The 25,936-nt window shown below is 44.6% G+C and overlaps 1 protein-coding gene, 1 long non-coding RNA gene and 1 other non-coding gene across 4 annotated transcripts in view; 2 read left to right on the top strand and 1 right to left on the bottom strand.

Moving 5' to 3' along the window:
* LOC128894504 (3-phosphoinositide-dependent protein kinase 1) overlaps positions 1-25,936 on the bottom strand; it is a 404,982-nt gene that overhangs the window by 40,777 nt on the left and 338,269 nt on the right. The window lies entirely within an intron of this gene.
* Positions 2,075-2,147, top strand: Trnar-ucu (transfer RNA arginine (anticodon UCU)). Its single transcript has one exon. It is a non-coding gene; the product is annotated as a tRNA-Arg (tRNA).
* Positions 6,772-25,936, top strand: part of LOC128894514 (uncharacterized) — a 42,245-nt gene continuing 23,080 nt past the window's right edge. The window contains exon 1 of the long non-coding RNA XR_008461583.1: positions 6,772-6,872. This is a non-coding gene — a long non-coding RNA (uncharacterized LOC128894514). The remainder of the gene's footprint in view (positions 6,873-25,936) is intronic.

Here is a 25,936-nt window from a genome sequence, read left to right on the forward strand (position 1 = left end):
CTTCGATCAACGACTATCGCGAAAACGCGCGAAACTGAAACGTCTAGCGAAATTCGGCACTAATATCGAAGTCGTGTCGCGCAGAGAAACTTGTTGAACCCTTCTATCTATGAATTTTATTTTACACCTCGAGAAAGAAATTATTTCTTGGTTATTTATATATTCATGAATTAACGCCGTGGTAAGAAACAAGTAGCCGAGACCGTGCAACTATTCAATATTGTCACAAGAAAACTTCACGCGTAAATTCTATAATATTTGCACTCCTCGTAGATATCTCCGAACGCTATTCATCGTGTGCTGTGTCATTAGTTCCTGGAACGCGAATGTAATCTCTTTCGTTGGCTGCTCGATAATCGTATCATAATATCAACGGGATTCACCGTGACTTCACCGAGGAAAACATACAGCTTGGGATGAGTGGTCAAGTAAATAAATACTAACGGAGATTATCGAGTATGAAAACAAACGAAAAAAAAAACAAATATGGAAGACCGTTACATTTGCGCTTCCTACAAGTTTTAGAATTGCATAATTGTTTATGCTTCGAACCTGTGGCGGGTCCTTCTCCTTCGAACTGTGCCACGAGCTCGAAAAGAATAACAACCTACTTCCGAACTGTGTTGGGGGCTTAAAAAATTTAAGAACCATTGGTTTAGCGGTATACACGTACGACGTGACGCACGTTGATTTATTCGCACGACACGCACGTTGATTTATTCGACTATGTACATTAGCGACCGGGCCATGCGCCAAGAACAAGGGGAAGGTGGTCGGTGTCTCGGGTGGTCACTTCCAGGGTTCTTTGGGGCGTTTCGTCCACCCGAGGAGGATCGATTAAACGTTTCGCGAAAACGTTGAACGTGGGGTCGGTTTTCCACGAATCGTCACGGTATCGTCAATGTTTGTTCGGAGATAACGCGCTGCGGAAGTAGATAAAGGGCAGCGGTTGTCACAGTTGTCGCACATTAAAACGTGTAATGTAGGACAGTTCTGTTTTTGAGAGGCTAAGGGTAAAGAAATATGTTAACACATTTTACGCGGGAAGCGACTAAAGTCGTTTTGCACGGACTACGGCGCCGCCCCACGGCGAAACCGTGATTTTTTTACATTCCTCGTAGAAGAGTCCAATAGATGTTATTATCAAAATATTGATAAATTCACAACTTTCAAGAAAGCCCTCAAATGGAAAGACATTACGATACAAGGCATGAAGAAATTTTTGGGGCTTATTCTTCTTATGGGACGAGTGTGTAAGGACCGAAAAGAGGACCACGGATCCGTGTATAGAAACGCCAATTTTTCCGAAAACAATGACAAGAGTCAGATTTCGTATGTTATGGACCTGGCACTTCAATAATAATGAAGAGTTGACTGATGGATCAGGCAGGCTTTCGAAAGTCAGACCACGACTGAACTACTTTGTTCCCACTTTGTTTATAAATGTTTATAAGCCTATTTAGCAGTTGTCTTTGGATGAAGGGATAATACCTTCGAGGGGGAGGCTATTATAAATACCTAAAGTTCACAAACTACAGCTATTTTGTGCAGAAGTAATTTTAAAAAAGAATTGTAAAAAAACGCCCGCTACCCGTTGAGAGTTTGGTGGCAAAGCGCACCCGCGCAAGATGTGTTAACATTGACGCCTTCTAAGAGTCTTTTCATCAAGTGACGAGGGCATGTTTGTTTATTACTAACATATGCGTTGATTGACAAGCAACCTAACGTTGCATTGTCTAAAGAAACGAAGACGTTGTCCTAAATGATTTGGCCACGGAGTGGAGATGCCTTTGGCTTTTGGTAAGAGGACTGCGAGAAACAGCACTACATTTACCCCAGAACCTCAGAGCGGGAACAGCTTGTTTCTTTTTTACGAAATATATTCGACACGGTGTCCAGAAACGCGAATAGCATTGAATTATGTTTGCACAGGAAGCAGAAAAGATCGCAACTTTCGACGAAAATTTTCTTTATGTCTTCAAAGTTAAACAGACTTCTGGGTTATATTTCGATCCGTGGTTGAAATATTAGGCTACAGGATCATGTAAAAAAATACACGAGGGTGTTTACAGGAGTCCCTTTGGCGCAGAGGATAGCGCGTTGGACTTCTAATCCAAAGGTCGCGGGTTCGATCCCCGCAAGGGATGATGGTTTTGTTTTTTCAGTACTGCTTATTAATGCAAATTGTCTCTTTCCAACATTTTGCGCTGATTAAGATAGCATTTTTAAATGTAAAAATTTTTTCGTTTTATATTTGATAGTATTCGGACACTCTGGGGAGGTTCTTTCGTAGAATATCGAAGTAGGTCATCGACTATATATCCATATATTTTCCTTGTTCGATAAATGTTCATTTCTACATTTTATTTTAACAAAATTATACTAATATGTAGCTTGAATTTTCATATATTCGTACACCTTTCGATTGCACCCCTAAATCATCTTCATCTTTCAATCCCTTGCACTCACTGACATTTTTACTGGAATAGACAACTCGGTACAGGTTTTATTTACGGTAACACAAACTGAATCAACGATGTAATGAATCTCGAATTACAAGCATTCATCAATTTGGACAGGAGTACTTATAATCTTCAGAAACTGCAGCGTAGGATTTTGGTACCATTGAGAATGCCGAGTTGCTAATTGCTCGTATTAAAAAAATTCTCGGCGGTGCAAAAAGTTAAAGATTATCTTTCGTACTCTTTTCTTCTGGATCAGAAATCATAAGTTTATCTAGGCGTAGACTTTATCGCCCGAAAAAAACGGGTGGCGGCCTAATAAATGCAAAGTTTGCGCTGTTAACGAATGTAGTTGTTTAGACTGCGCAGCATGAATCTTTCTCCTTGTCTCACATGTTACGGTTATATGGGAGCGTTGCGTCACTGGCCCACCATCACGCGAAGAAAAGACACGCGTCATTCGTTCGCGGATGTACATTAGTAACTGGGCCAATTGCCAGCAGCGAAAGAGAGATATATCTGTGTTTCTTCGCTACGTCATGCCAAGGAACGCGAACAAACGAGGAGAATGTCTAGAAAAGGCAATAAAGAAGAATCAATTGTCCGTTTCGTAGTTGGCTCGCGCAACGAGCAAACGGACGGATTCCTCGAAAATTCTACAAAGACTCCAGCGAATTATTCCGCTAGAACTCCTTAAAATTTAATCCCCTTTCAGAGATGTCAATAACGTTCGCAACTTACCAGGATCAGTCTTCTAGCCCTCCACAGAAAATGCGACATCACGTTAGAATGCTTTCTCCGAGACATTGTTCAGGGACCTCGTGCAAAATACTTTAGTTTATAATAAAACAAAAAAATATATATACGTAATTATTGTCCCAGAGTTCAAATTGAAATCGATTCACGTGCAATTTAATTCTACCTTTGTACAAGAAAAACATCATTTTACTTGGAAAGTTCTCAAGACATTTACACGAAATTCCCAAATTTAGAGGCACAAAAAGTCACGGAAAAACACAATCACTATAGCAGAAGTCAGCCTGCAAAGCTGGCGAGAGCCCAACGTCCACACTGCGAAAGCTCAAAAAGTCTGACAAAGTGACAAACTGCTAGGACGTAGCGATCCGTAGTCGAGATCAAGCCGCGAGAGTAATTGCGACGATGATGTGCCAGAAATCATATCCGTGATCGCGTCAAAGAGCAGCGAAACTGATGTTGGGACTCGATGATCGTGAATTAAATACTCGCATTATTTCGACGAGTGCTGGTACGTCACGGAACTCGCAACTATTTGCAAACGTCACCGGTTCCCGCCCTCTTCCTTTATCTGGCTCGTAATTCTCTGACGATTCGTCGCGCGTAAATAACCAAACGTGTATTTCCTTTTGATCAGAGCGTGCTTATGGAATTTCAGTAGCGTGCTTATGATTGTCTCCGTTTGAAGAGATCGTAGCTTGGAGGCAAGGATGAACAGAGCCTTGAATGTTTTCGTAGACCGAATGCATCGTTGAAGTAACGCCCACAGTTTATGAATCACTCATCGTAGACTTAGGTCCATGAACGCTGCATTTCCTAGTCAGACTCATTCGCAGTGACGCATCGACGTAAATACACGAACAAACACGATTCGACGTCGCTTGACGAAAATAGCATAACGCGACATCGATATGGTTAGTCCTGTCACTCGTACGATGCTCGATAAAGATGTGTGCTAAAAATAAGTTCGACAAGGATATCTTCGTAACGTTATGTGCACTTCAGTCTCCACTGGCCTATAGATATCAAATTATAGGTATAACATTGTTTCTAAACCGACACCTTCGAGGGAGAGTTCATCCAAACGATCCAAAAAAGCTAGCGTCGATCGACGTTCAACTAGTAGCTTTTTCGCGCGACGATGAGACAATTGACCATAAAAAAAAAAAAAAAAATGAAAGAAGTAAAGAGCCGTGCTCTATAAATGTTTACGAGCGTGCGATAAGAAGCTCGTAGGCGAATATAGGCGGCGGTTACGCCGCATGTGCGCGCTCCGTTGCGTCCAGTACTCACCACTGTGCGCAACGACGACGTAATTTGTGACGGCATAGCTCGTCACCGAGTCATTGTGTGACGACCACGGGAGTACGTCAACGCGGCCGTTCGCCAAACACCGACAGATCCGCCCGTGAAAATTATTATTGGACCGAATTACCCGTCTCGGATTTTCCGTGGGCGGAGGCCTACGATCGCTGCCCGCTGCCAGCCATCGATACGACCTATCGTTTCGAGCATCGCGTTTCGTTCTGGCCACGGAAGTTTCGCGTGACGCCTTGCCGATCCGTCATTCGGTCGGACCAACTTTGGTATCGATCGGGTCAGAGCGAAGATACGAGAGGGATGACGCACGTCGACTGTAGAACCATCCTCCGAAGGGAAGGAATCCCTCTTTGACTTTGACGTAATCTTACGGAGCGGAGGAGGATACAGGTACCGTGGCATTAGGAGAAAATGTTATTCGACCTCCTCGCGTGGTGGTTTGTTTATCTAGATAACAAGTCGATTCTCAGAATAGACTGTTACGAATTAATGTCTTGTCGAATGCAGGTACCCTCTGACCTTTTCATTTGCAGCTGCAATATAACTCTTCCCCAGAGTGCTCTACTGCTATAAGTACAAAACGAAAGATGCGTATTTCTTCAATTTATAATTGCGAAGTTTATCTTTCGGTATTACGATGAAAAATTATAATACAGACTGTCCCTCAAGCCTGGACACATAGAAAATGTCGGTAGATATGGCTTTGTCGAAAGAAACAAATGTTTAGACACTGTGCTATGAAGACTTTTTATACACTGATTACATGGTTACTTGCGTATAACATATTTACAATATATTTTCCATTAATTTTTCTTTTTCTTTTTAATTATTTTATTTAAGGTCACACGACTACAAGGTTATTAGTGACCACGTCAATGATTACAATTTCATTATAATTTATTTAACATGTTATATTTCATTAATATCGTGATTAATTTTAGGAATTCGTTTCTGTTGTTAAGGGTAAGGGGCTCGTCACGAAAGTTGCATAACGGTGGTTGTGATTTAGTTCTATTAATTTTGTATTGTTCGAATGGAACTTTAATTTTTCTTGGAACATTTAACGCGCCACTGTGAATATTCTTATCGCTCGGAAACACCATGGTCGCCATTTCCATGATAATGAAACGTGGAAAAGTAGTGCGAAGCCACCGTTAAGCCTTTCAATAAACATTGACGGCTGCGACGAGATCTATCCGCTTCATTTGCGACGCACCGATTGATGGGTTCTTCTAAATATCGTTTCGCAACACTGCAGTTATCGAAAATGTTTGGTTTCGCGATTCGTGGCTGCGCGCGGCGGGAATCGGTGATCGAGGGCTCCTCGAACCCTTCGGGAAATCATTCTCTCGTTTTCGCTACGTTTACACAAGGAACATTGATTTCTCGACTTCTTTGGGACGCGAGGAGGCAAACAGTCTTTCCAGCTACGTTTTATCCGCATATCCGTTGTATCACGGCGCTGTTAACCCCTTCGTTCCCACCGCATTGTTTCCCATACGAAACAATCTCTGGTCATTCGTATCACTATTGCGATATCGTTAAACTGTTTAAAAAAATAAACATCCGTGAAATTTTCATTTTGATGCTCACCATACACTATGTTTCTTGTAATTTCAAAATGGCCTCTAAAATAAATTATATATTATTCAATGGCCAAACAAATTTTGTCGTTTAATGGTGTTAATCTTTATTATTCAGGAAAGTTATTATAAATATAAAAAGTTGACTATACCAAATGCTTTGACAGTTAAGTTTAAGATTTTTCAAAAATCGATTTGTGCAGTGAACAGCTCATATTTGCGGACAGACCGATCCATTTATTTGATTTCTACGTATATTCGTGGGTATTGTAACTAAAAAATAGATTGTTCAATTAATTCGGCACAGAGGGCCACCTCCGATGAATCCAACTGTGAGAACGTAGAACCAAAAAACGAGAAATAGAAAGCTCTCCGGAGTCCCCTCTGGGCGAGAGCCCGTAGCTGAGGCTTCATTAGTTTGACGGTAGATCTACCCCTGGGCGAACATGTCAAAGTTACGTGCCGAAAAATGATTCGCCGCAACACCCGTCATTTTTTAGCACTGTCAGTGTCCGTGTTCTTCGAGCTGGAAGGTTCCGGTGCCTGAAATTGCTAATTAATCCTGAGTCTCCTCGAGAATTTTGTTGCAACCGAAGAGGATCGATTTTGTAGCATAAGGCTTGCTACATAGCGTCGAATTTCTGTTGCAGGAGAGTTTGCAGAGGCCTGAAAGAGGCGATAAAAATCAATTGTCGCGTGATCCGGGTGAACGATAGGTACGCTCGTTCTTGTATGGGTCCGTGACTATAAGGTAAGGGGGTGGTTTTTCAACGAAGTCTCGCGCAAGAAGAACGTATGAAAGGGGCCTAACGCGGCAATTTTAAGCCGAATTAAACACGCTGGCGTGGATAATGTAGAGCGATGACCGAGCGAGATGCCACCTTGTGCTACCGCCTCTCTTTTGTACCCTTGCACGCACGTTTGGCGGTGAAGGGCAACGTTTGATTCGAGATTATGATTGCCGAGTAATGAGTAATTGGACTTGATTAGCTTTGAAAGATTACAAACTTTCGTCTTTCTTGTACCAACGGAGTTTTAGAGGTTTGATTGACGGAGACGATCGAAATTTCTAGCACACGTGGTTCCGTCATCCATGGACCAAAGAAAGATCCCCCTCCGTATCGGTGAATCGGTGTTGTCCGTTCGCGTTGGCTGGCATCGGCTGCCGAACGGCGTGAGTGTACCGCGAGCGGGCCGCTATATTTACCTTCGGAAAAGTCGCTTTGCCAAGTCGAGTAAGGTGTCGCGAGTATAGTAGCCGGTGCACCGGGAGCGCCGGATAAATCCGGTTCGACGCCAGAAGACGACACGGCATAAACATAGACGAGATAAACGTCGAAAAGCGTTGCTCACACCGGCCGAATGACCGACATCGCGCCAGCTGTGCTCTAATGATGCTGTTTAACGCGTCCACTGCGAGATCGGCCGGAAACGGGGGCCATTTCTTGAATTTCGATCTAACATAGTTCTGAAAATGAGACAGACCTCGGGAAAGCAAATGTATAACCATTGGAAAGATAACGAAAGGTTACCAAGCGGTAGGGCAGCATGTGAGGTGCTTCTATCGATGGCAGCCAGGATGCGAGGAGGCAATTCTATCTTCTATTCATCGGAATCGTGTTAATCTTTCTCAAGGTTCCGTTAATGCCTTTGATATTAGTCTTGGTGGTGAAATCTTCACCGTGAGAAAGAGAAACTTCGCGCCATGGAAACACGGACTATCCGCGTCTTCGCGAGATTAACATTAATTCGCACGACGATTTCTTTCGTTAGTAATTTTTCATAAAACGAAGGATTCCTTTACCAGGGATAACAGAGGGCTACTTTGGGATATCTTAAACCAGTATTCGTCCTCTTGTTTCTCGTTTTTTTTCTTTCCTACGGCCGGTTCGTGTGAATGGAACTTAACGCATTCGTCGGCCCGTCAACCAGTGGGGGGGAAAAAGAGTAAAGATAGTATCACGGGTACATCTCTCGAGTTAGTCTCGCGGTGCTAAGAGAGTCAGGTCGGTTATTTCTGTCATCTCACGCGGGGTTCACGACCTGCGGCCCGAACGCCACGTACTGACGTAATACGTGGCCGCCAGGTGAACACGCGAACTGGAAGAGCAGCGAACTCGTGCTGGGACGAAGAGCTACCGTTCTCTTCGACCCTACCCAAAATATTGCTGTCCCCATTAAAAGGTCGAACGTGGACCGCCTACGTCATTGGGTCCTGCGAGTCTTCTCGTTCGACTTTCTATTACTGTTCCTCGCATTTGTGCAATAAAGTAACTACGTCGTGCCCCAGTTGAACGACTCGCTCCTATTTATGAAGGAGGGCGAGTATTTGTGGATTCGAGTGGATTTCGTCGGCTTTTTTTTTAGGAGTATAGCGTTTTATAAAGTATTCTCAAAGGATCGGTTGGCTTCGTAGGCTCTCGTCCCACAACTAACCTTGATCAGTACTAGAAGCAAACACTAGCTATTTCCCTTCCACCAGGAAGGCCCGATACTCGGCGTAATAGCCCTCTTCTGCTCTGTCCAGTACATCTAGAACGATTACTTTCGAAGCTCCAGTTCAACTTCAATCTCCAGCACGAAGAACGTTTTAACTCCCGTGGTTATTTTTGCTCCCAGAGTTTAATACGATTCCATCAACCCCGGAAGTTGAATCGGGAAGGATTACAGCATACTCTGTGCGCTTTGTCGGTGAAACATCCTACGTTCTGCGTAAAGAGGTGGCCAGCTAGGAAGATGCCTGGGATGACTCGACGTCGCATCGCGAAAGAGAGTTACGGATCGATGAACTTCTCGCCAAGTTCGGCGTGTGTGTTAATCGCGAATGCCGTTGGCAATTTCGCGAGCGACGAAACGCGCCCATCGAGATCGGTTAACAATGAGGACGCGAGGCGCGCGAGCGCGATAATTAACTGAGAAACCGGGCGAAAGTCGGGAAAGCGCGTAGCGATCCATCTTGCGTGTTCAACAGGTATCCAGATAAATTCCACAGCCGGAGAATCGAGAACCCTCGAGGTATGTTCGCCTGCTAGCCGTGCTCGCTCAGACCAAACAGGAAACGTTTGGATGCCTGATGTGTCGTTACGTTCACCGCTGGCCCGTGCGCGTACAAGCGTTACGTATCGCGATTGTTATGCTACTTACATCGAGACGCGGATTCCACCGTCGTTAATGTAACCTCTCATCACCGCGCCGAGAAGAAATTCCGGGATAATAAGGATTATCTCCGCGGAACGTAAATTGCTCGGAGTCGCGTCGAACGTATTAATTACCGGGCTTTCGCGGTCGTCTGCCGGCCGCACGTTTGGTTCTTTCTAACTTGGCTCGCTTCGATCTTCTTATTCAACGTGGAACTATTTTAACTGGTCCTTTACTCCGCGAGTTACCTTAAGGAGATATCGTAGACCGCGGAAAAACTGGGACAGTTTTGATGTTTTATGAAACGTCTACGAGCGCAAGCAATGCTACCTTTCTTCAAAAGTTAGCATGACCCCGACGTCTAACTTTGTTTGTACTTCGATAACTTAATATTCCAAACGCTTGTCCCCGCTCTCGAGAACCATTTGTCTAAAATAACGGCTGGAGAAGCGTTTAGCAGCAACGCAATATTCCCCTATCGCGGCTTTTCCGTAAAAACGTTCCTGCGAAAATCTTCCAGGGATGTTTCCTTTCACGATTTCTCGCGGATTGGCGCTGGTCGAGAAGCACCCCTCGCCTCTACGATATCGATAAGACGCCAGTCGACGTTACACCCTCGACACGGTGTTCCTGTAAGCACGTACGATATTACTTCTGCCACCGTCGCGAGATAACAACGCGGTGACGTTTCCTTTCTTTCCATGCCTCGGCGGAGGAGCGAGTCGGGACGATGGCCGTCGCCTGGGATCTCCGCACCGCGAATTTCCTACATTCCAGAGTCCGTTCCAGTACGCCTTCGACAGGAATTCCGGCGAACGTTCGCCGATACCTGCGGCGCAAGTGGCAGCTAAGTGGTTAAATTAAAGCCACTTGTCGCAGACACGGAAAGTGGATACCCTCCCCGGAGGTGCTGTCCTTTGCCGCATCGAGAAGGTTTTTTTCCGCTCCCAACAGACTAGATAAACGTTGAACTTCGTTGCTCTGTGCTCTATTATGGAAAGTTATGCGAATGTATTGACGCAGTAAATATTCGAACAGTGGTCTTCCAGAGGAAAATAGAAAAGATTTTACTTTAACAATAAATCTACCGACGTTAATTGATGGAACACGTCGAGCATCCGGTTCATTCAATTGGATTCGGTTCCGCTCGCAAAGGGTTAACAAAAAATGGATGTTTTCGATCTAATTCCATCTTTCGTCAGCGTTGCAACGCTCGCTCGATAGAGCCGATTTCAATCGGGAAAACGGCCCACGGGGTACACGGCGTGTCGACGTCGTTTTTATCCATTGTGAAAATCAATATTTCTTGCCAACCGCGACGCGTATGCTCGTTGTTCTCCGTTATTGCGTTGATATATTTTCCCATTTGTTCCGCGCCACCGCACACATACATTTATGGAATCCTTTACTCACCGTACCGCGAATCGCAACGACCGTTTGATATAGTCTTTCAGTTATTGGCCGTGTCATTTTATGGCATTCTGGTGTCGGGCAATTACTCGGATAGAGAGAGTTAATTAGCGGTAGCCGCGTAAGGCAGGCCACCGTGGCCACCCTTGGACCGTTGCATTTTTCGATAATTACATCGCAATTGCCGTCGTCTTTGTTGCCAATGCGCGCAGGGAAGTATTTCGAATAATGTGGTTAAAAGTCCAATTAGAAAATGTGCCAAGACGCGAGCTATCCGGATCGATCGCGTAGCCAACAGATGCCGGATACGTAAGCGAAGACTCGATTGCCACAAGCATTTCTTGTTACTTTTTTTTATATTAAACTGCATAATTTGAAAAGATGTCATATTACTAGTACGAATTTCAGCCATCATGTCGGAAACACTTGTCTACGCGTAGGCGTGAGAAAATATCATTCGGAAGCATTGTTATTGTTTCGAAGGCGGGGCACGGTTTCAGAATTAACGTTTCAAAGATGATTAAGTGCTCGGGCCGTGTCGCAATAAAGCACAGTCGCCCTTATCTTTCGTATTTCATGAAAGTGGACGCGCGTTTAAAACCACGGAACGAGGAAGACGAACACCACCGGCAAGAAAACGGCTAGGAAATGGCCGTTCTAGCTTCGAGCACCGGCCATCCATTATGCTTAATTGCGCTTCGATTTCGCGATTCCTAGAGTGATGCGGACCTTAAAATGTAAAGTGCACGTGCGCTCGCGTGTAATTAGTAACGTTAATGCAGACAGGATAACCGTGCATACATTCGAGTCAGATAAGACAAGGTGTACAGTGCATAATCTTCCGACGTATAAATCTGTTCTCCAGATAGCGTTACTTTGCATCGTTGAACTGGGACCGTTTTTCTGCGACTCGGTTCTTACGACTCGGTTGTTACGACTCGAACCTGCAGAGGATGCTCTTAAGTGGATTCCAGTCTGGCGTTCCGAAACAGTCGACCTTCGTTTTAATTTTCGGGTTCCATTTTTCTTGAAGTTCCCACAAGAATATCGTATCCCGAATGATTCGAATCTCGTAGACCGAGTCTGAAACATCGAAATACACGGGGAATCTGTTTTCCGCGAAAAAGTCTCGGCGTAATGGAACACTCGTCCGTGCAACGGGGCGACAGGTGTCCCCGTCATGCTCATTTACAATAATTTATCGACGGCGCAAGAAGATCGTCGCTTCATAACACGGCAAAACCCGTGGAACTCCGTGCTCGCGATACGAAACCGCACGGCGAATGGCGTTATAAACACATCTGCCTGTTTTTCTTCGGAATCCTACTTGGTCTTTTGCGACGTTCGTCAACCTCCGTGCGATCTTCTGTGGCAGCCTTGCGTTTTATGGTTGGAACACCTCTGCACGAGTCGGAACTTGGTCCTTGGTAAGGATGTTGCGCGATGGAAGCTTGTATGGAATTAATAGGATCTCTTTAAGAAACTTTTGTATTTCTCTATCGGTCTATGCAAGTATCCTTAATGAATTCAGGTCGAAAGGGGTAGATTTTTAAATTAATGATATAGGCAGCCCTGGTCGAGGCAGTGTAATTTAACATAATTTCAATTAATCGTGAATTAGTCTCGAAGCGATTATCCCGGTACGCTTTTCCCGTTGACTGTACAGAATTCCCATGGAAAAGAGATTTTCCACGCGGCAAAGGTGTCCGGAGAACCGGTATGCGGTGACAGGATGGTCGCGACCTACGCGGAGTCCGATCGAGTCTGTAAGCCACATCCGGTATATTGGAGCGTTTCTATCGCTCGTTCCCTATAAGCAGGACTGTCGTGAACACGGCCGCGGTGGTTTCTCATACTTAGACAAATCAGTCTCGGCGCCGGAGAGACTTCTATTGAAACCTAACACGCGGACCTAACGTCCGCCTGATCGTCGGTCGCACACGATCCCGTCGACTTCTCCAGGCTTTTCCTATCCCACGATTGACAGGGAGTCCGTTAACCCTAGGACGCTGGATATCGGGTCGTTCGAGACCCAAACTTGCTCCAATCTTTAATTAAAATCAAAATTGCGATACTCTATGTAGGATACAGGATATAGGCAATAAAACCTGAACGTTCAGTTTGCTTAAAATTATTTTTATTCGGATCATACATTTTTATCTTCTATCAGGATGCGTATTTGAAAGTTTATTTGTAAGATTGGTAATAAAGATTGGTCATCTTCCAGGTGCTTGCGAGTCCAGCTCCGGACATGTGTCCGACACTCTCCGACGACCGGAGCGACGTTAATCGTGTCAGAATGAAATGTTGCTATTTGACGTCGCTGTTCCCTAGCTGGTTACCACTTTTTACGCGATATTCCCATCTTCAAGGCGTCGGTTCGCTTTTCAGTCCCGCCTCGCCTCGGTCGCTGTACAGTTAGAACGAGCGCGTGCCGTTGCTCTTTTTGCCAACTTCTCCGCGCGACAGGATGATGATTTTGCGCAGGGTAGATCAGAGGAAAATAGAGCGATCGCGTGCATCGTGCTTGAACTCGCGATTCCACAATTATTTTGATTAATCTAGCATGTTCGTCTGCGTTAGAAAGCACTGAACGCCACAATTTCAACCCTTTAGTTTTGGATTTTTTATTTTTACATTACACCTAGGCTCTAAGCATTTCTGTAACTGTAACGCCCAGTGTTCGAAACCTTTCGCGTTACTATTACATCCCTTATTCCTAACTTCCCCGCTGACCCTTGATCAAAAAACTGCCCTCGTTTGGGCAAACTTCTGATTGAATTAAAGTTTTATTTATACGCCGATCCAATAAAAGCGAATCAGCGATCGACTCATGATTTGGAAGCCAATCGATTCGTCCTCCGCCAATACCGCCGACGAAAATGGTAAAAGCACCTCGACGAACGAGGAAAAACTTTCCAAATACAGCGACCACGTATCGACCGCGTTAATCCCAATCAGTTTCTATCCTATCGGCGTCTCGATGGAGAAAATGGACGGTCGAGTTCAAGGGGGAAGCCCCGAGGTTTTCTTTCGTTGAAACCTTACCCCGTGGACGCCGGGTAAACGTTTTCTCCGGTTGGCTTCCGCTCGGTTTCTCGTCTTCGTCCGCGCGAAAATCCCTTCGCCAATTTGTGCCTCGAACAGGTCAACTCTTTCGTTCATTACCCCACCGCGTGTGTCACGCATGAACCATTTTACGGTTTCGATCTGTCGGTTCCATAGCGATACTAATTAAAAATTCTGAACAGCTTTGTTTTTTCTCTAGCGAATCTAGAAAAAATTTACTCGGCACTCTGTCATTACGTTGCTATAAACGTGAGAACGTGGCTTAAGGTGTTCGCGGTCTGGCTGGTGGATTCACATCGCGCGGGACGATCGCGATCGGGAACGGCACGGAATTCGCCAGCGAAGCCTTTAAGTCGCCTCTTTTCTTTTATTGAAACCTTACCTGCCGTATCGCGCGGGGGCAAATATCTTGCCGCGAAAGAGATTCCGCTGGCTTCCTCTGGATTTGTCCCGTTCGATGATACGGTCGAGGTATATTACACGCGACACTGCCGGTACATACTGGCTCTCTATGACGCGTTCCTTTTTACGTCTGGGCTCGTTAGTTCGCGTACGCGCCTCCGTACCAATTACGTTCATTCTTGTATACGTCACTGGGTAATATGCTTTTCGTCCTAGAATCTGTCACAGGGCCCACGAAGAAATTTTCTTCTTCTTTGATGTCCTCTATCTCGTGGCCTGCATTCCGAACCTTCTTATTTACATCTATGCCTCCTCCAGTGGTTGCTATTACTCGACGAAAATAAATTTTAACGCGTCATTTAATTTCATCATCGCGTCGAGTACTCCTGACCGCGAGGTTTATTACTTCGGCTGTATTAAAAATATTTGTTTCCACTAGGAAATATCTTTCTTGGTAGCGTACTGGTAGTAATCTCGAACGATGTTAAGCTCGCTCGTCGAGATATCCAAAAACTGAAGTTGACGGAGAATCGCGTGGCAGGTACTCGAGAGCACGTTTGATCAAGGATCTCGAGTAAGTTTAATACGACGACGGGACGGGGCGCAGTTTGAAAATCGTCTTTCAGCGACATCGCGAGTCCTCGAATTGCGTCTCCCGTCGCAATCCTTAGCTCGGCATATGGGATTCGTCGGGTAATATCTATCCGTCCTGACTTCTTCTGGCTTTTCCCATTGCGCGTCGAGCGTTATAGAGCGCCAGCTATAACGATATATAGGACTTTTATCGACTATTACTGATGCCGGTAGGAGAAATACGCGATGGTTCCGTGCTTTAAGACGTCTAGCCACCCTGAAATTTTATTTTTCTTTCCATTTTCTTAAAAATCTTTTGTAATAAATTTTGTAATGTTACTCATCATTTAATCGATAGTTGGTACTGAAAATCGCAAAATTGTGAAAGTTACAATTGGGAAGAAACGAGTACTAGTCGATCAGCAACAAAATTGAAAGCTACCAACAAGCTCGACGTATCGATTAGTGCGAATTTTGAGTATCGGATTATCAACTTTGTGACGAGGCCGATGAGGTCGATGGAAAAATATAATGTACATTATACGAATTATATCGGAAATAGAGATTCAAAGACGTATGTATAAAGGAATTATTGACACGAATCCATACGAAGAAACAGCGATGAAAAAAGAATGCATACGCATTCGTGTTTATGAATTTTTTAAGAATAGTACCCATCTGGCGAGCCCTCAGGGTGGCCAGACGCCTTAATATGTCAGCATATTTCCAACGACACCGGTATCTTGTGCTCGCCGCGCGGAAACTGGTTTCGACGATGAACCATAGTGAAACCGTCCGTGAAAGGTGACGAATTATCGAACGATATCGAACGAAAATTGCCAGACTACCGTGACTCGCGTTACGTTTTTTTCATTTTTTAAACAGCAATAGAAACTTTGCGCTTGTCTTTGATTTTGTCATCTTTTGGCTATCCATTCCCCTTTGTTTTCAATCTTAGATCGATATCGTGGAAGAAAATTTTGACACTAAAAACATACCACGACACAAACGAGTATCTCAGCAGTGTTTAAACATTTTATAATAAACGAGTCGTCAGGTTACTCTCCAAAGTCGAATTAACGAACTAACCAAAATTCCGACCCTATACTTTCAATTATTCGAGCCAGTCTTTGAGAGTCTTTTTCGTGTAGATGCCAGCTGCTTAAACTATCCGGAACTATTGGAACGAACGCCAAGAAACCGTATCGAGAAACTCATCCGATCGTCTCTCGTCAACAATTCTTCAAAAACTTCGGAAGCGCGTAGATCGCGCGCAGCACGATTGGAAATAACCCGGAAATATTGATATCGGGCCTCTTTTCTAGCTTTGGGGCGTAGAATACGTTTCTATTGTTAAACGAAGGTACAAATTAACATTATTCTTCGATTGAATGTTATAGTTTAAATCGTGTTTAATTATTGCGAATAGTAATACAACCCTTTGTGGATGTACAAAAATCAGGAAATCTGACTGCAAAGGGTTAAATTAAAGCCGCGATTCGCGAAGCACAAAACGAACGAGTTAAAATAGATTTGCGAATTTAGTGACACCCCTGGTCATGATTTCACCGACACTACGTTCCCAACTTCGAAACAGCTACTTTCGCTCGTATCGCTTTTCCAGGGTGCCGTGCCCAAAAATGGACAAACAAAAGCACGTCTTAATTCCTCCGGTCGTGTGCGTGTCAGCGTCCTTGTCAATGATAACCAGGTAATCGGTTTCGCGGTCGAAAATTCAGCTCGAAAGCTGGTTTGAAAGTTATCGCCGGTGCTATAACGAAACCGCAGCACGCGAAACGGGACATTTACCTCAACCGTCGATCGGCGTTTTCCCTTCGTTAAGTTCGATCGGTGCCGTGCGTTACCTGAATACACAAAACAATCTATGGAAGATACGAGTGGAAGTCGAGCAGGTGAGGAGAGAGGGGGATGGCAAGCTTCGCGGCGATCTTCTGGAGGAAACGCGACGTTCATGGACCCGCTCCGTGGTTGCTCGATCGTTGGCCTCGAATAACTGTCCGGGAATGCCGCAAAAGGCCCGTGAGGCATTCCTCGCGAGCACCGTGGTAGAACAGACGCGGGGCCTGTCGCACGATAATTATTTTCCTTTGATTTTCACCGGGAAAGTCGCAGTGTACCCTTTCGCCCATTTTTCAACCTCGAAGGAACGAGTGCAACTCTGCCAGAAAGGAGTGTATCGCAGTCGAGATGAAATTCAACATTTTCTGGAGAAGTTGCACGGGTTACGCTCTTCCAAACAGGTGTGTTAAAGCACATAATTTGCTCTTAATACGATTGAATGGCTGATTTTGAATCGAATTTTTTATTTAATTTTCTTGTATGTATATATCCCGAGCAAAATGAGTTGTAACGATATTCATCTCCTCTTCTCTAAAGAGTTTTCACCGAGTCTTAAAGGGAATCAAATTTTGATATGAGCTGTTTTAAAATGAATATTTTCTACGGGTTACCAAGGCTACGTACCAGAACAACGAGTAGGCTTAATTCGAGAAAGACGTACTCCTGTTCGTTGAATACCGCCGTCGATGTTCCTTGACCCGCGACGCGCGATAAATTCCTGAACGATGAACCAACTGCCGCACAACAAATCCCCAGCGTCCTCGAATCGTCTCGTTCAACCGAGTGGCGTTCGCCGGAGCGGATAGCCCGAGCGATCGGCTCTCGAGGAACGTCGTCCTCGAGGAACAATCCACGCTATTCGTGTCAATTAGCAGGCTGGGCAGGTGCAGGCGCACTCACGTGGCCGCGGTCCTCCGTGAGCGCGAAAAAGCGAGCTGGCCGCACTAATTGCGCGTTGCAAACGACGCCCGGCCCCGCCAGGTGACGTAACGTCGGTCAACGTTTTCGAGGAATCGAGGTCGACACGGGATCGCGGCGCGTGGCTGGACATTGCTGGGCAAATTCTGTATCTAGACAACAATTTCGAGTATCCAAAGAAAGATAGATTTTTATCCAGCCTTAGTTAGAGTTATCATTCGTCTAGTAGGCGTCTATGTAACACGTTAGCGACATACACACTGATTTAAACGATATATATTGCGACACTTTTATGGTTCGACAATTTTCATTTTATTTAAATTGGTTCGCTTTTTCGTTACTTTATTCCCTTTGCACGTTGTTTATCAGATCGTCGTACAAAAATAAATACAAAATGCATGCACACATTTTATGAAAAACATTTTGCATACTTGTCGTGCGTGATTTCCTTATTATCACACATTATGGATTAATAAATTCCACGCTGAATTTATTATTCGTAACAGAAACACGTGTAATTAATATGGAAGTAGGAAGTAACGAATAGAATTGAAAAGCTCTGTCGATGAGTTTCCACAACAAATGAACAATAAAAAAGTAAATTAAGCCAGTCGGATGACGCGTGTGAATGATTGAATAAAGAACTCGAGGAGTAGCGTCAATCCTAATCGCGACGCGTGGCGCGATCGAAGCGCCAAAGAGTTCCACGGGGCGCGTTCCGCGCGTGAGATCCTCGTGCGACAACGAGACGCTCCCGTAACGCGATCCTGTGGCGTCGGTTTCTGCTTTTCTGCTGATCCCCGCCTCCGTGCCCGTGCAATGCTATATTATAATTGCTGGAACGCGGAAGCGATACGCTTTTCTCGCGTCGCTGGCTCACCGGTTTCTTATCGCACCCGTAATCGTGTCCCGATCGATCACTCGTATCCCTGGATCGTGCTGCGACATATCGAAATCGAATCGAATAGGTGGCTGATGAAAGTACCAAAAATAAGCAGTACATCGATATGGTCTCCTCATTTTACCATCGTACTCCTTACTATCTTTTCTTCTTTCGCTTTGCGTTTTTTTCGTCTTGTATTGGTCCAGGTATTATGTATTTTGTACTAGCAGATTTCTCCTTAAAAATTATGATAATATGCGAATCTTCGAGAAAAGGCCACGTCAGGAACATCGACCATCTTGTGGTTGCGAGATATCAGCGACGCAATTAGTTGCACGAACGGAAATATACTTCTATCGGAGTTTATGCTTACGCATGGCGAATACTTTGCTTTGATACGCATAAAAGTGATGCGCAGCTTGAGACAGGGTTGGCGAACCTATGGCACGCGTGTTCACGATGACACGTGGGACAGTTTGATCGGCACGTGGCCGAGTTCTAAACAAACTTCGTTTCAAGTGGAAATTGTGAAAAGATTCCTGCGACGCGGGGAATTAGAATTTTTGGAACCAACCCCCGAGTTTCTATCGATTTCCAGGAATCTCGATGTCGATCGCCCATCTTCTCGATAATCGTAACGAATCCGTCGACTCACGCAACGTCGAAATTAATGCAGTTATCGCACGGAATCGCCTCGAGACGACGGGCACAGCCATAGTCCTTCCCTGACAATAGAGCTAATTCAATTTGGGGGAAAGCGTGTATTCGAGAAGAAAGGACAGACCAAACATTGCGTTACCCACGGTAGACTCAGCAGAGGCAATAGAGTAAACCGTTGGAGGTCTTAGGTCGGCAATACTGGATATTTTGCGGAACGGGACGGCGAAAGCTGTTCGATGCGACCATTTTGAAAGATCGTATTTGTGATCTGTGTGCTACAAGGGGACCGCACGAATGCTGCACGCGCAGAGACGCTCTGCTGAAGCAGCAATGTTTCGTTGCTGGAACGTGCCATGCCTCGTTACACCAGCAATATTAGCTTTCTGATTCGCTTACACGCTACCATCCTCTCCACGTGTCGACAGGAATACACTTTTGCATTCCGATACTCTATAACTTTCCTTTAGCTTCTGCATGCTCCAGTTATAGGCTTCCTGTGTTATCGTGCAATTGATAATTTCAGGAAGAAAGACGATAGTTCTGTGAAACAAAGGGGTGGCTCGTTCTTTCGTTTCTTTTCTCTTACCCCTGATTCGCAACCCCTCGACCGTTGTCGCATCGATCGCGTCCAGTGTTTATTTAATCATACGATAATGCACGGAGCTATAATCACTAATTTACACCGAATTCAACGATAATGCACCCGTGAATGCGAGAACAGGTCCGAATAATGCACAGATGTCCGTTCGCCGGATGAGATTTCAACGCGGGGACCAGCTGTAGCTTTTCGACGCGATTAACGCCGCCAAGCTGTCCCATTCGCTGTTGTATTTCGTGTTAATCAAGCAAATACGGCTCGCTCCGATGTCCGCTAAAGTTAATGCAATATGCTCGTCGACATTTTTGCGATCAACGACGCTGCCAGGATTTTCAGGTCGCAAATTTAGGAAGCGTTGCACGCGAGGCAATGACTGGGGTAAAAGATATAAACTAGTCTGAATATCGTGAGAAGACACTGGCGACAACATGTGTCCTGGCAAGTCCAACGAACTCGACGTCTTTATCATTGTTATTGATTACCCACAACCGGATCAGCAGAGTTTCTTGTTAATACGAGAGCAAGAAAAAAAAAACATGACGCGTCTCATTTTCCACGAGCGTCTCCGATTGCATCGGTATTTTCTCGAGGCGTGCCCGTTCGATGAGCAAAGTTCGCTTGGCAACCACCGCGATTCCCCATGCAAAGAACTACGGTTTCGCCTTCCTTCGAATTCCCAAACGTTTTCGCTGGATAGCCAAAGAGCCAGGGAGTCACTCGATACCGTGCGCGTGGCCGGACATTCGATCCGCCATATTGGATTCGCGCGATGCGATTCCCTGGCCGTTTCTTCCGTTCGTTCGAAGCTATTACGCAGATAGAACACGTTCCACTTACAACGGGAGAATTCGAATATCCTTGCGTAAGGCTTCCAAGACGCAGGGTCTAATTGGAAGCATCGCTTCCACCATCGATACGCGACTCTCGTTCTCCCGAGGGTTGGGTTACCATCCTTGGATCAGAAGATAAGAATACTCGAAACGCTCCTTAACTCTTTACCGTCTGCAGTATTTTCCCTCACATTTATTCTATTTTCCTTTCCATTTTTTGGGACAGTTACATTTTATGGCACATTCAAATCCTTTGGAAGGACCCCCGGAAGGAAGCAGGAACCTTTGTTTATCACTAATTTTCACGGAACGACAAAAAGTAGATACCATAGGGTGAATACTGTTTTAAGATCCCAATTATTTGGAATGGAAAATGATATTAAAAATCGCGTGGAACACGATACATTTTCGGTTGCGGAGGAGCCATCGTGGAGCATACATGATATATGGGGTACAGTTAGAGCACATTCAAGAACCATATATCGAGCTTGGAATACGTACATAATATGGTAGTAAAGTAGTTACGCTTCCATTGCCAATGGATTATCAGGCAACCGTTACTTTCACAACACCATCAGGGTACCACTCTTATGATCATCCTAATTTATTGTCGGCTGGATACAATATGAATCGGGGAAATGAATAAAATACGATACGTGGAAGGAAAGATACACAGTTATACATAATATACAGTTTCCTATAAAGCGAGTTACAGCCACCGAACCAAGATAAGTAAATATCTATTTTCTTTGTTTTATCTTGTATGTTGTTTCGCGATTAATGCAAGTAAGGAAGGCTAATCAACGCGAATTATTTTCGTTTGGTTAGCTCGCGTTAATTTGAATGAAAGGATGAGTCCGAGGGTGACGCGGAGATCGAAAGGGAGTTCGGAGCGGATTGCACTCGGGCGCATATCTCTCGCGTGCACTTTCGTCATCGACGTGCCCCCCACACGGGGAGAGCCACGGTTTCGCTCGAAGCAAAAGCGAAGAAAACGCTTGGTATCCGGGGAATGCCGGCTAGGTAGGAGCGGCCGTTGGCTGCCAGGACACGCGAGGATCCTCTTAACCGAGGAGCCGTTCCTTCGCCGGTTCCATTCGGTCGCTGGACAAGGACGGAGCCACCGGTGGCAGCAAATGAATTCGACGGACGGTTAAAGTAGCTGCGCCCAGAAGATCAACAATCTTCGTTCGCTGCGCGGATCCCGCTCGTGAAGATCCGCTCCGAAGTACGAGTTCGAGTATGCAAGAAGTTGCTCGGCGACTGCATTCTTCGGACCTTCGGCTCGAGAAAATTCCGAGTTATCCGCTCGGATCGAGAAACGAAGTTTCGGGATGAGAGTCATTATTTTTTACATTACATTATTTGATATTTAATTTTCGATCGTTTATCCTACGTTTTCGATCATAGGATCGCGCACCGCGTCTAATGCCAGCGATTCCGCGAAGACAACGCGCTAAATTGGCCCCCATCTGGTGCGTTTAGACCGCACCATCTGCGAAGGAACCGCATTTCGCTTCATGCGAGTTACGTGCAACGGTAAGGCCGACTCTATTTAATAACCATCAAAGCCAGCGAGCCTGGCGATTCAGTAATGTTATTACTATCATTACCGATTAATGACTCAATCGGCGGAAACTATGCGCTTAGTATGTTTTCACGATCGAGAGCCAGCACGACGTGGAATCCCGACTTTTGTCCGAAGAATTTCGTGCTTTTACGACCATAATTACCGATTAAGGATTGAAATCTCCGAATTCCCCTTCGGCGCTCTAATAGGAGGTCTCGAAACGAACGTGGATTTTCGCGAGCTCGAACGAAGACGAGCTGGACGACGTCTGGACAACAAATTCCGAATAAAAAATCAGAGATGAGCGTCTTATCTGAACAACTGTCCAATCTATCGACACTCTATACGCAACAATACCTTTCGGGTATTCATTAAGAAATTATTTCTCGATCCAGTAAAAAATAAGTGAAAGCAAAATCATAATCAAAATTGCCCATTAATCTAATCGAATCAAGTAATCTCGTGAAATTTGTAAGTCCGATTAGATTATTGGTAATTTTGGTTATTTTCCATTCGGTCGAGATACTCTTTTCGACGATACGTATTTGTTAGCGTTCGTAATTTATTTCGTCTCCGAGACCCTGGCCTGTAGACGTTAAGATAATTTCTCGATAAATGCTCGAGTAGAGTTTTATTCGTAAGCATCGAGGGAATGCTCGAGCAGAATTCTACCGACCACCAGAAAGTCCCATTTCATGACGGAATGGCAGTTACCGGGGCACCCTTTCGGCGTTCACCGAAGAGAAAGCACCCATTCTCGAGAGAAACTCGAGTAGGCGCATTCGAGACGTTCTCCGCGAGGATCTTCCGATCGTCTAAAGTGTTCGGTAATAAACGGTCTTAGTCGGCCGACGCGTTCATCAACTATGACAGCTAACACGCTCGCGAACGCGTTACTCCCGATACGTTGCAAATTACGTGTATTTTCCAAACGGCCGATCCATTCGCGCGTTTCCGGTGACTGGGGCCCCCGGGTGAACCGATATTATTCTCGATTAACGTTCCATTCGTTCGCTCGCGCACCTTCTGATATTTCCGATCGTTGATTGCGCGATTTACAGATGCCAACTGGCTCTAATTGCGAACCAGATCGACGGCTGTTCGCGATTAACAATAAACGCGGGATAAAGTCGGACGGGAACAGCTGGCAGCGTGTTCCGCGAGGCAGAGGTCGCGATACAGACTCCTCTGCATCTTCTTCCTGAAGATCCATTACCGACTCGAGCGTACCACTAATTTATGTATTACTCGCTAATCCCTGCAACGGGAGTTACCAAGTTTACGTTCTGTCGAGTAGTCGAATTAGCCTGAGTGCTGTGAATCAGGGTTTCCAGACGATACGTTTAGACATAGGCAGCATCAACGAGACGTTGGCAAAGGCGATAATTATTTCTGTGATGTACGGCTGCTCTGGATCACTGCACACGTGTCCAATCCGCAGCTCTCATATTTCTTTCTACGGAAAGAAAGCGATCGGGTAATAGAGTCGTACCTCGGAGAGGTGGCTACCGAACATAAAAAGTGGGTTTAATCATACAGGTTAACACGTTGATTGCCACATGAATATTTCTGAACATTTTGATAAGAATAAAATTTTGTTTCGAGACAATTGAAACCTACATAACCTAACGTTCGTCGTAGTACTTATTTTTATAACGTTATCGATATTAATGAATCCAAACAAGATTTATTTTCTTTAACATCGTTTCACAAAATTATGTTATTTAGTTGCATGGTAAAAGCTCTGATATTTATTTTTCATGATGAGCTCGAATCTTAACGACGTCAAGAAAATTGTGCAGGGAAATATTTGGTTTCTTAGAGTACCTAAGCATGTTGTTGTTCCTGTTTATGTTTACAAAGAGTTCCCTAGTCTATAAATAAACGAACAAATATTTTCCTCTTCGACAGTGATCGTGTCCCTATCGTTGTCCACATGTCGCCTGCTGCACATCTCAGAGGACCGAACAATCACACGAAAACGCGTGTCGTTCACGTGCCTGCGGACTGCAGCGGAAAAACAAAAATTCGCGGTCGTGCGATACAACGGGCTTACGTAATTATCGAAGACGCGTGGCAGATTCGTTTTTATCGGTCAGATAGCGGGGACGGTATTTTTTGATTGATAATTCGATCGACAACGATAGCAGTAAAACGCGAGGCATTCGGATAATATTAAAATATTCTAGGTCGACGAGGCGACGACTGAAAATAGTAGTCGAAGGAGAGGAACGAATTTAGGAACCTAAATTTATATCCGGTCGACCCTGACTCCTCTCGATGGAATCAAATAAAGACTCGTTATGGCACTGTTTTCGCGATCTTTTCGACCGTATCGCGACTGTGGGAGCTGAGTAGAGGGTTCACCTTCGGAGATTCGATCGGAATGGGAAGAGACGTCCTATTGCTTCAAAATCGTTATCATGCCTCTATCGCATTAATTTTATTTCACCCCTCGAATAAGACATTATTCCTGCAAAATCGTCACTGTAAACGTTATTAGAGGGTATGTTTTACAAAAAAATGTATCCATAAGTGTAATAGAAACAAAGAGTGTTTATTCGTCTGAGGTCGAGTACTGTTTCTAAACAGCCATCTCTACGAGCAATAATATACATCCCCTGATATCGTTGTGCATAGCTTCATCCGTGAAAGGAAATAAAATAAATTGAATTCTTGCGAGTGTTTCACGACCATTGCAATAAAGGCTTAAGCTCTTCCAATGCAAAATTTTGATAATCTTATGAGCGTCAGATTGCACAGTGAATTACTGCATCCTGACAATAAAAGACGCGTCACAAACACCCCCGATGAAATTACGAATCGATGAATATCCGGAGCGCGTTCTCGAAGCTCGAAGTGAATTTCGGAAGTGGCATGTTTTGGAGCTGTGCAGCATTTATCAATCGATCGCACTGATGGATAACTGCAATAACGGATGCTGCTACTATTTAGCGAGTTTCCCAGACTGGCCAGCAAGACCCATCATCCTCGTCGAACTTCACTGAAACTTTAACGACTGTTACGGGTACCCCTATCTGGTTATTGATGAACAGGATGAATACAGAGGCTGATGTATTGATCGATAATGACAGCAATAAAACTGCCGCGTCACCGTAGTAAATCTTCCCCGCGAACACGCCTGGCGTCTTATAGCGTGCTTCGGGGTTTTCATTACGACTCGTAATAACCAGCGGAACCCGGAGGATTTCTTTCCTCGTGGTAGATCCTACGCGAGCTGAACCGTCGGGGGAACCTTTTTGTTTACGGCGATAATAATGGTAATAACATATTTGACCATAATGATGCCCGCGACGAGGCAAATCGTAAAACATTTTCGGTTGAAATTCCTGCCTCCTTCGGTATATCGGTATCTACATGTAATTCGGTATTTCATTATTATTCTACATATATGTAAGTATATCGTATATTAAGTATATTAACATATCGAGGAAAACGTTTTATAGTGCAGCTTTTCGAGACTATACTTATGTCAAATATATTATTCCTGTCGTCGTAAACAAGAGGAATCCTTTGTAATAACGAATTATTTCATCATTATCGTGGATAACTGTTTTCTCCGAGAAAATGAGGAATGAATAAGCGGACAAATAAGCGCATATCTCACTCGTGGAATCAGCAGAGAGTAGAAAACATGTCAAGTGTAAAAAATTAGGTAAATTTTCGATTACCCGAGTCCGAAAACACGACGTTCACGTACTGTTACATTGCCCGAAGAACTATTATCTGAAATGCAGTGGTGAATTATTGATTACCCTGTTTCGATGAAAGTTCAAACCAAGCCACTTATCACTTGTTTGCGAATTTCGATGCCGAATCAATTATGAAGTCGCAGAAATTCGTTTGAAAATAACTTCACCGGTCAGTTTATATCAATAACCAG

The sequence above is a fragment of the Hylaeus anthracinus genome, unplaced genomic scaffold (assembly GCF_026225885.1).
Source record: "Hylaeus anthracinus isolate JK02 unplaced genomic scaffold, UHH_iyHylAnth1.0_haploid 4, whole genome shotgun sequence".
Classification (NCBI taxonomy): Eukaryota; Metazoa; Arthropoda; class Insecta; order Hymenoptera; family Colletidae; genus Hylaeus; species Hylaeus anthracinus.